The sequence below is a fragment of the Pteropus medius genome, unplaced genomic scaffold (genome assembly GCF_902729225.1).
Source record: "Pteropus medius unplaced genomic scaffold, Ma_sr-lr_union100, whole genome shotgun sequence".
Taxonomy (NCBI): Eukaryota; Metazoa; Chordata; class Mammalia; order Chiroptera; family Pteropodidae; genus Pteropus; species Pteropus medius.
The window spans coordinates 23,127,609-23,138,017 of record NW_024352787.1 but is presented as its reverse complement, the minus strand read 5'-3'; positions in this window follow the sequence as shown (position 1 = coordinate 23,138,017).

Here is a 10,409-nt window from a genome sequence, read left to right as displayed (position 1 = left end):
CTTTCACATACTTCAAGCATTGACTAAAATTATTTATTATTTGTTACTGAAACATATACAAAAACTTTAAACAAGACATAAATTCCTTATGCTTATAGCTCTGACACTATAAAGTCAAAACAAATGGTCAAATTAAATTTAAACAAAAAAACAAAAAAACAAAAAAAATAATACTTTTAAACTGATAACAGTTCTCTCACAGTTAGGATACAGAAAGTCATGGCGGATTATTGTTTCTGTCATAATGACTAGAAAATAATGGGATAAAGTGAAATTTCACATGTTTTTAAAGTATCAGAGAGATATTGGTACAAATAAGTTTAAAGGAATAAATCTCAGAGAGGAAAGAGCCTTTCCTAGGTGAGCAGAGATCATTGGGTTCTTTCCTAGGAGTGTTTGCCAAGTTTGGGCACAAGCGGAGGTTTAGGCAGAGAACTTTGAAAGGAAAGAGAAGCCATTATAATTTTTAATGATTTTGTGAGCTGGGATGAAGAATCAGGAGATGGGTTTTCCTACCTGCCAGTTTTCTATCACATGTCTTTTATCAAGTGCTGGGGTTGTGATTAAGACTAGAGCTTGGCTAGAAAGGCAGAGAAGGTGTCCTTGCACTCTCCTGGTTCTTGGGCAGAATAAGCACTGGAGGGAGGGCCATGAAATAAACACAAGTCTCACTTTGAATATACTTGAAAGCAAGAATGGAAACTAACATAGACTGAAACCCAGCACCAATACAGCTCAAATTCTTGACAGAGAAAAGAGCATGTTTTTGTCTGGAGAAAATAACATGGCTCTCAGTCTCTATGGCTCTTCTATACACAATATTTGGCATACATTAAAGGATTAAGTGATTTTCAAGAAACAGGAAAATATGACTCATAATCAAGAAAATAACATTCTAATGAAAAAGACCTACAGAGAACCCTGGTTTTAGAAATAACAGAGACCTTAACATAATCATGATAGTTTTTTTTTTTTTTGAAAAAAGAAAATCTAGTTCAGAAGGAAAGATAATCTAGGGGAAAACAAAAAGAAAATCTGAATTAAAAAAATAGAGAATTTAAACAAATAAATGGAACCTATGTTAAGAACCAAAACTCATCTTGGAACTTAAAAATATAAATTCGAAAGGAAGAATGGAAAGAGGGGTGAAAGAGAGGACAGGACTTTCAAACTGGTGGAATGAAACAAATCAGCAAAATCTCTCCCCAAAAGCATCTATAAAATTGGGCACAATCATCAAAAATAATTTTAGGACTCCAGAAATTGCTGAAAGGCATAGAAAAATGGAGTAGCATTTTATTTGAGAAAAACTGTTGGACCTCAGATGAGAACACTGGGAGCCCATGGTATTTTAGCCTGGAGCTGTTCTCATTCTCCATGCTCCCCTCCCCACTCTGTTGGGGCAAGTCAAGAAATCTAGCAGTGTTTCTGCTGAAAGGGGCTGACCTGATTTGCTGCTGAATGCAGAAAAACTCATGCTCGAAGGCATTCTTGAAAACTATAGTAAACATGGTAGCAAACAATCAGAGAAGGCAAACATCACTTCTAGACTATTGTTGCAGTGAACAACATATCAGGTACACAAGCAAGAAATTTAAAAGATTCAGGGTGTTTGATAAGCTCCTGCATATCCTTGATAGCCTGGAAGTTTATATGCATGCTCAAGGTTGCTAATGCATTCAGAAGAGACTGAAGAAGGCCCTATTTATCTCTTCAACATGTAGAGGAGACAATAAAAGGCCCAACAGAAAGTATAAACTAGGGCCAGGACCAGCTACATAATTTACAGGGCCTGGTGCAAAACGAAAATGCAGGACTCCTTGTTAAAAAAGGATAAAGAATTTCAAGATGAGTATGACATAGAATTAAACCAAATATGGAGCCCTTTTAAGCAAGGATCTTATGACTCCACAGGTCATATACCCATGAAACTTGTCCTGGCTGGACCTGACTTTTAAACAGCCTGAACTTTGAATATGTTTCCCAAACTGCACACTGATTGGTAAAGAGTAGAAGACTTATTGGCTTAATGTACTTAAGCCCAACTTTTGACCAATCATTGGCTGACCATTAAACTATGCTGACTATACAGACAAAAAACAAAAACCATTAAAAACTGAGCAGACATGCTGGTAGCTAGCTACATATGGGGCAGGGATGGTGAGGAGAGACAAAGTATACAGAATCAATTAAGGTGAGTCTCTGAACAAACAAATAAAAACAGCAACAGTAATGATCCCAGAAGGAGAGAACCAGAATCTAGACTTGCTACCTGATATTACCTAAAATATCTAATTTTCAACAACAACAAAACTATGAGATGTGCAAAGAAATGGTAAAGTGTGACCTATACCCAGTAAACAAAGCAGTCAATAGCAACTGTCTGCTAAAGTTCAGATGCTGGTACTAAGTGAAGACTAAAAATAGTTATTGTAACTATGTTCAAAGAACAAAAGGAAAACCATTTTTAAGTTAAAGAAAAGTATGATGGCAATTTCTCATCAAAGAAAATATCATCGAAAAGATAGACATTAAAATATAAATAAAAATAAATAATAAGAACATGAAAACTATGGAATTGAAATGAAAAATTCATTAGAGGGGTTCAAAAGCAGATCTGATGTTAAATGACAGAAGAAAGAATCAGTGAACTTTAAGATAGACCAATAGAAATTATCTACTCTAAAGAACAGAAAAAAAAAAAATGGAGAAACATGAACAGTGCCTCATAGTCCTGTGGAAAACCATCAGGTACACCAATATGCATTCCTAGAATCGGATAAGAGATGGAAAGGGGCAGAAATAATACTCAAGGAAATAATGAATGAAACCTTCTCAAATTCCAATGAAAACACTAATCAACACATCTAAGAAGATCAATGAACTTTAAACTATAAATACAAATGGATCCACATCTAGATATAGCATAGTGAGAGAAATTAAAGTTCTATATAAATAGACATTCAATTTTCCCAAATTGAGCAATAGATTTAATGCAATCCTTACCAAAATTCAAGAGGGATTTTTAAAAGTAATTAACAAGCTAATACTAAAATATATGAAAATGTATAAAACAGAATAGCCAAAACAATTTTGAACAAGAAGAACAAAGTTTGAGGACTTTTAGCAGCTGATTTGAAAACTTATTATAATCAAAATAGTGTGGTATTAGCATACGGATAGACATATATATTAATGGAATAGAATAAAATGTCCAGAAATAAACCCTTACATTTATGGCCAATTGATTTTGACAAAGTTTCCAATTTCCGACAAATGGTACTGGAAAAATTGGATACCTGTATTTTAAAAAGGAACTTAGAACCATATACAAAAATTAACTCAAAATGGATTATATATCTTTATGAATGAGTGTTTTCATATTTTTCAGGTAAATACCCAGATGTGGTATTGCTGGGTCATATGGTAGTTCTATTCTTAATTTTTTGAGGCACCTCCATATTGTTTTCAATAGAGGCTACACCAATTTACATTCCCACCAACAGTGTATGGGGGTTGCATTTTCTCTACATCCTCACTAACACTTGTTATTTCTGGTCTTTTAGATAATATCCATTTTATGAAAATTATATGTTATTAATCAATGTTACCCCAACCTATTTAATTTAAAAAATGAATCATAGACATAAATGTGAAAGATAAAATTATAAAACTTGATGAAAACCTAAGAGAAATCTTGGTAACTGTGAGCTAAGTAAAGATTTCTTAGATAAAATACCACGAACATAATTTTTAAAAAAGAATTAATAAATTAAACTTTTATTTATTTATTTATATTAAAAACTTTTGCTCTTCATAAGATATCCTTAATAAAATAAGAAATAGGTCACTGGCTGGGAGAAAATATTTGCAAGTCATATACTTGATAAGGGACTTGTACCCAAAACATATAATGAACTCTCAGAACTTAAAAATAAGAAGATAACCCAATTTTAAAATAGCCAAAAGATGTGGAATAGACACTTTACCAAAGATGATTTACAAATGGCCAAAAACCACATGAAAATATGCTCAACATCATTAGTCATTAGGGAAATACAAATCGAAACCACAATGAAATACTGCCTCACACTCACTAGCATGACTATAATCAAAATAATTGAAATTACCAAGTTCTGGTGAGCATGTAGAGAAACCAGAAATCTCATATATTGCTAGTGGGAACATAAAATGGCACAGCCACTTTAGAAAACAATTTGGCATTCTCTTATATAGTTAAACCTATACTTATGATGCAATAATCTCACTCTTAGGTATCTATGAAAAGAAATAAAAATATGTCGCTACACAAAGACACGTATGTAAGTATTCGTAGCAGCATTATTTGTAATAATACCAAACTGGAACCAAATCAAATGTTCATCAGCTGGTCAATAGATGAACAAAATGTGGTATTTGCATGCAGTAGAATGTTATTCAATACCCATAAAAAAGAAACAAACTATTTATACATGTTATAACATGATTGAACCTCAAAAATGTTATGGGAATGTTAAGGGGAAAAGCTGGACACAAAAACCCATATGTATTGGAAGTCTATACTTATATGAAAATTCTAGAAATATTAAGACTCTAGATACAGGAAGCAGATCACCCTAGTGATTATCTGGGGCTGGGGGGTGGGAACAAAAATTGATGTAAATAGGCACAAGGGAACTTTTTTGGGGTAATGTAAAGGTTCAGAAACTATATTGTGGTGATGGTTCACAACTTTATAAACTTACTAAAAATCACATGACTATACACTTACATTGGGTGCACTTTATAGTACCTCAATTATATATCAATTAAGCTATTAAAAAATTTGACAAGGCTTTGTGGTAAATTACAAGAAAAATTACAAGACCATTTTATTCATGACTGCAGATGCACAAATCTTACTCAGAACAACAACAAAACAAACCTAAGGATCTATAAAAAAAGAATACTATGTTACCACTAGATTGTGTTATTCCAAGAATGCAGAATCGGTTGGATATTCAGAATTGACCAATGAAAATAAACAATAAAATAATTGGAACCAATGTCTCAAGAGCTTCTTTTGAGTATGGTGAGGGATATGCCACCTGGCTCAGCACATGCTCAGTGCTTCACTAGTTGCCTGTCTCCCTAGGTGGTTGGGGGATTCACCCTCTGCCTCCTGGGGAGCCTTGCCGGAAGCCTGGTCTGGGCTGCTGCCTGTGCCTGCCCTGTGAGGCACATTCTGTACTCTGCCTCAGTCAGATGGAGTTGGACGTGGGCTGCGGCTCTAAGCAGATGGGCTTCCCCACAGTTTACTTTCCAGAAAAGCAGGAGACAATCTTCCAGCCCATGTGTTTACTGGGGGAGTACTAAGGTCCTTTGGTTGGGCCAATGTCGGTAATGAAGTTGTCTATAAGATGGTAGTGAACCTAGGAAGAAACTCACACTACAGTAGTACTAAGAAGTCCATGGAAAATCATTATTCATAATGTGTGAAGAAGGTTCTGTGGAGAAAATCCTCAACATGGCCCCTTTTTTTCATTATTAGAGAATATTTAACTTTCCTACAGAGAAAGGAAAAATAAGTGAGATGGATGAAAAGATATGTTAAGTATACATAATGAATAATCTATTAGCTTGCGAGGTATAACCAGAATTCCTAAGGAATGTTAAGGTTAGATAATAACTAAGCAGGTGACCTGAAAGACATTTTCTATGATTAAAGGGATGGAACACCTAAGAATATTATTTATGAGCAAAAAGAAATGGAAATACCTTCTTCAGGTACAGATCATGCTATATTATCCCCAAATTGACTACTCATTGATCCACCCCCTGCCCCAATTCTGGTTTACTTCTACTCTGCCTGAGAAATGCAGATTAAATTCACAGGTGTTAATCAGCGTAATTGGTGCCTGAGCTGTAAGTGAGCATATGTGTCCCTGATCCTCTCTCATAGAGCAAATGTGCTTTTTTGATCCTGGGCTCCTTCTGTACCCTTGCTTGCTTGCATAAACTCAACTCTTCTTATTTAACCACATCATCCACCAGGAAGGTTGATGAAGGAGAGATGGGGGAGAGAGAGACCGAGACGGAGACAGAGACAGAGACAGAGACAGACAGAGTGAGAGACAGAGACAGAGAGCGACAGAGAGACAGAGAGAGACACAGAGATACACAGAGAGAAAGGTTATATACTTCTACTTCATCTCCATCTCTTGTCCTGGCTCCTTTCTTTGTGTTTTATGCATCTTATTTTGGTCTCTAAGCCCTTCTGTCTGTGATCTCTGGGAGATCCTGCCAGGTAGTGCACTTGAGAGTTATCATTGCATCAAAGTAATTTTTCACATGACACCAGCGTTGGCTATATCAAACCAGAAATGATCTGTGATTCTTCAGATTCACTTATTTTAGAAACTCAAGATAATATTGAAGAAGCTAAGATGGATTTACTGAACCATGGTTGAATTTGCTGAACATTTGAAACTCAAAGAGCACAATTTCCTTCTGGTTATCAAAAACAAAATAATAAATGGCCACTGCTGAAAAAAAATCTCATTTATTTGTTTACCGTTATGATATCATGTGTTTCACTGCTCTTATCTCTAAGTCTAATTCTCAGTTATATTTTAAAAATCAAACAATTTTATGGTTGGAATTAGTTTAAATAGTATAATGTAGTTACTATATTATTTTTCAAAGTCATAGTAAACCCATATTGCAAAAGTACTAAGAAGACTAATTTAAATGTAAGACTCTAGTTTTCCTTTTCTCCTCCCCTCCCCTTCCTTTCCTTTCCTTTTTTCTTCCTTTCCCTTCTCTTGTTTTCCTAAACAGTTTAGTCCTGAGGCCTTTAGGCGGAGCAGAACAATGGAGGTCCGTGGTGGGAGTCATGATGCCTGGAGTGGGGTGTCAGAGCCCACGCGGGGTGAGGAGGGCATCCATGCTGGGACAGCCAGAGTGGGACATCAGAACCATAACAGGGTGATCACTTCATATATAAAATTCCATTCTAGGTTGATTGTAGAGCTAAATATGTGAGGCAAAACAACAAAGCTTCTGGAAAATAATATAGGAAAATATTTTATGACTCTAAAGTATGGAGTTTTCTTAAACGAGACCATGAAAATCACTAGTATAAACGAGGTTAAACATTAACAAGAACTTTGATAAACAAAACAAAACAAAACAAAACACATTAAGAGAACAATCAGCAGAGTAGAAGTTATTTGTGATACATATAACCAACCAAAGGGCTTGTGAAAAAAATATGTATTTATAACTTCTGTAATTCAATAAGAAAAAGAAAAAATAAAAAGCGCAAGAGACTTGAACAAGTACTTCAAAAAAGAACATATTTAAACATCCAATAATCATGTGAAAAGGAATTAAATCTCATTAGTAATCATGAAAATGCAAATTAAAACAACAAAGTTACACTACCATGCACCTACCAGCCAGATTAAAGTCTAAAAGTCTGACGATAAAACGTTTGTTGTCAAAGATATGCAGCAAGGGGGATTCTCTTGATATCTGTGGCAGTTTAAATTGTTAAAGCCACTTTGGGAAATAATTCATTTTTTATATATTAAATTTAAAGATATACATAGCCTAAGACCAAAAATTTTCACTTTTAAAAATTCCACCCAATATAAAAGCATCCTTATGTATGCTGAAAGACATAAATAAGAATGTTCTTGAAGGCATTTCTCATACAATATATGTCACAATAAAGAACTTACAGTTAAACTATATAAGAATTCTTATGGATGTAACATATAGATAGTTACTTTACAAAATAAAACATCCAAATGGCCAATAAGCATTTGAAAAGATGTTAACCGCACTCATCATCAGGGAAAAGCAAACAAACACTGACAATTTGAAGGATGGCATGGGTATGGAGCAGTTAGAGCTCTCATCTATTGTTGGTGGGAGTTTAAGCTTTTCCAACACTGTTTCCACTAAAGTTAGACAAAGGCTGGCCCAATGACACAGTAATTCCCCTTATGACACTATAATTCCTCTACTTTACGGTATATACCTGAAAGAAATATGGACACATGCACCAAAAGACATTCATAGCAGCATTATCAATAATAGTCCTAAAATGAGACAACTCAAGTCCACAGATAAATCAATCACGATATATTGATTCAGTGAAATACTCAACAGCAACATAAATGAACAAACCAACTCTACACACAACCACCCAAATGAACCTCACAAACATAGTGTTGAAAGATGCCAGGCACAAAGAATGCATAATGTATAAAGTCAAACAAACAGTGAAAATGGAAATAACATGATTAGGTTATTTCCTAATCATGTGTGATCATTTCCTAATATTTTGTGGTTAGGTGGTGAAACTAAGAAAAAACAAGCAAGTTGACAAAGATTCTCTCCTTGACCAAACTCTAGACAGGCTTCTCTAAGCTTCTTCTTGACTAGGCCTCCACCTTGGCCTATGAAACCACAGACTCTCAGCCCCATCCCTCACATTAAAAGTCTTAAACAGTAACATAGTTTCTAGCAGCTCAAGGCTACCTCCCTGGGGTGATCCCAGACTCCCTTAAAGTGCCTGCCTGAGAAGGTACGAGGCTGCCATGAGAAGATCCTGTTTGTTCCAGCCAACCCTGGAAGATAAACACCAATCCCAGTCTTTATTAGAACTTTACTTAAAAGGCCTTATAATTGAGAATCTTTTTCTTTCTCATTGAGATTTATATGTATCTCCTATGACTCAGGAGTGTCTTTCTTAAGGACCTGAAAGCCAGTCCTTGAAAATGCAATCATCAGGAAAGATGGGGCCTCTGTCTCTCAGCCTCTGTGGGAGGACAGAAACCTAACTTTGATCATTGCCAGCTAACAGACACAGCTGGCCTAATCAGCATTTACTCTAACCAACCCGTTGTCATTTTTCACTTCCCTGACTCTTCTGAGCTTGTGCATTCCCTTCACCCTACTCCCTCATTCTCCTTTTAAAATACCCAGTCACCTCTGTATAAATCAAAGTTAAAGTCAAGGTGGATCCACTTCCCCATTGCAATAGTATGTAACTGATTAAAATCAGTCCCTAGTGCTCTAACTAGCAACCCAGTTTGTTTATCTTTTGCACCGTAAAAATGAAGAGGTGGGGGAGGATACAAATGGGAAGGGGTGCAAAGAGGGCTTCTGGGCGCTGAAGTTCTTCTTCTTGCCTAGGGTATTGGTTGCACAAGTGGCTGCTTTGCGTTGAGTCCCTGAGCTGTCAATTTTTGATTTGTCAACATTTCTCTGTCTGTTATATTTCACCATTTAAAAAAAGAGTTAAAAACCACTAGGTTTGCTTCTCCCCAACCTTAGCTCAATCAATTGCATTCTAAGAATGGGAACACAAATGCCACTCACTATTAGCTTCAGGAGCAAAACTACGGACTGTGGTATTGCTGATAAGATTCATTGTAGGTAGAATATGGGTTTTAATGCATTAGTAGCTTTTTGAGAAGCCACTTGTATTAGATTTTAACCTTTTGATATTGAATCTTTCCACATACTTAATGGATTCTTTACATTTCTTGAAGTGTGCATGTTATAGCATAGGGAACTCTTTGGAGTAGCATCCTGATGAAGCTTGGACTTTGAAGAATGTTACATGTTGCTGTTGCTTTTCGTTTTTTCTTTAATTATTGTTAAAAACAAATACATATAGTGCTTACTATGTGGCTAGGTCTAAGTGCTTTATATGTATATTAATCTATTTAATCCTCAAAATAAGTCTATAAGATAGGTAATGTTTTGTAGACAATGAAACTGAGGACCTGAGAAGTTGAGCTATTAGTCCAGATCACACTGCCAATAAGTAGAGCTGGATTTTGAACCATGTGGTCAGACCTCAAAATCCATGCATGTTCTTAAGCAGTGTGCTATATAGTCTTATAAGTAGTAAATGAATAATTTGACTGCGTATGACAATAATAATGTGCCATTTAAACATATATAGAATTAAAATAAGTGTGAGTATATAAATGGATAATGGCCTGATCTTATATAAAAATAGAACTAGGACCCACAATCCGCAGGCACCAGTCAAGGAAACCAAACCATTAGCTACAGTAACCAGTGCAAGAATCAAGTCCACTATCTCTTAGTCAGGTTTGTAGGAAGTGAAACAACTAACTTCTAGTACTTGTTCCAGGAAGCCAAACAATAACAAAAAGCAATAATGGGCCCAAATGGCCAGGATTTGATTAATAACTGACAGCTCTCCTAATTCTTATATTTGCTTCAATTTAGGACCAATCAGAGAAAAGCAAAATATATTCCCTAACCAATCATATGGAATGTCTCCTTCTGCTTGTCCCACCTACAGCTCCCCCAGGCCAACAGCTGCCAATCAGGGAACACTCGAAGGCTTCCCTTTTTCCACTCTAACACTCATACACCCT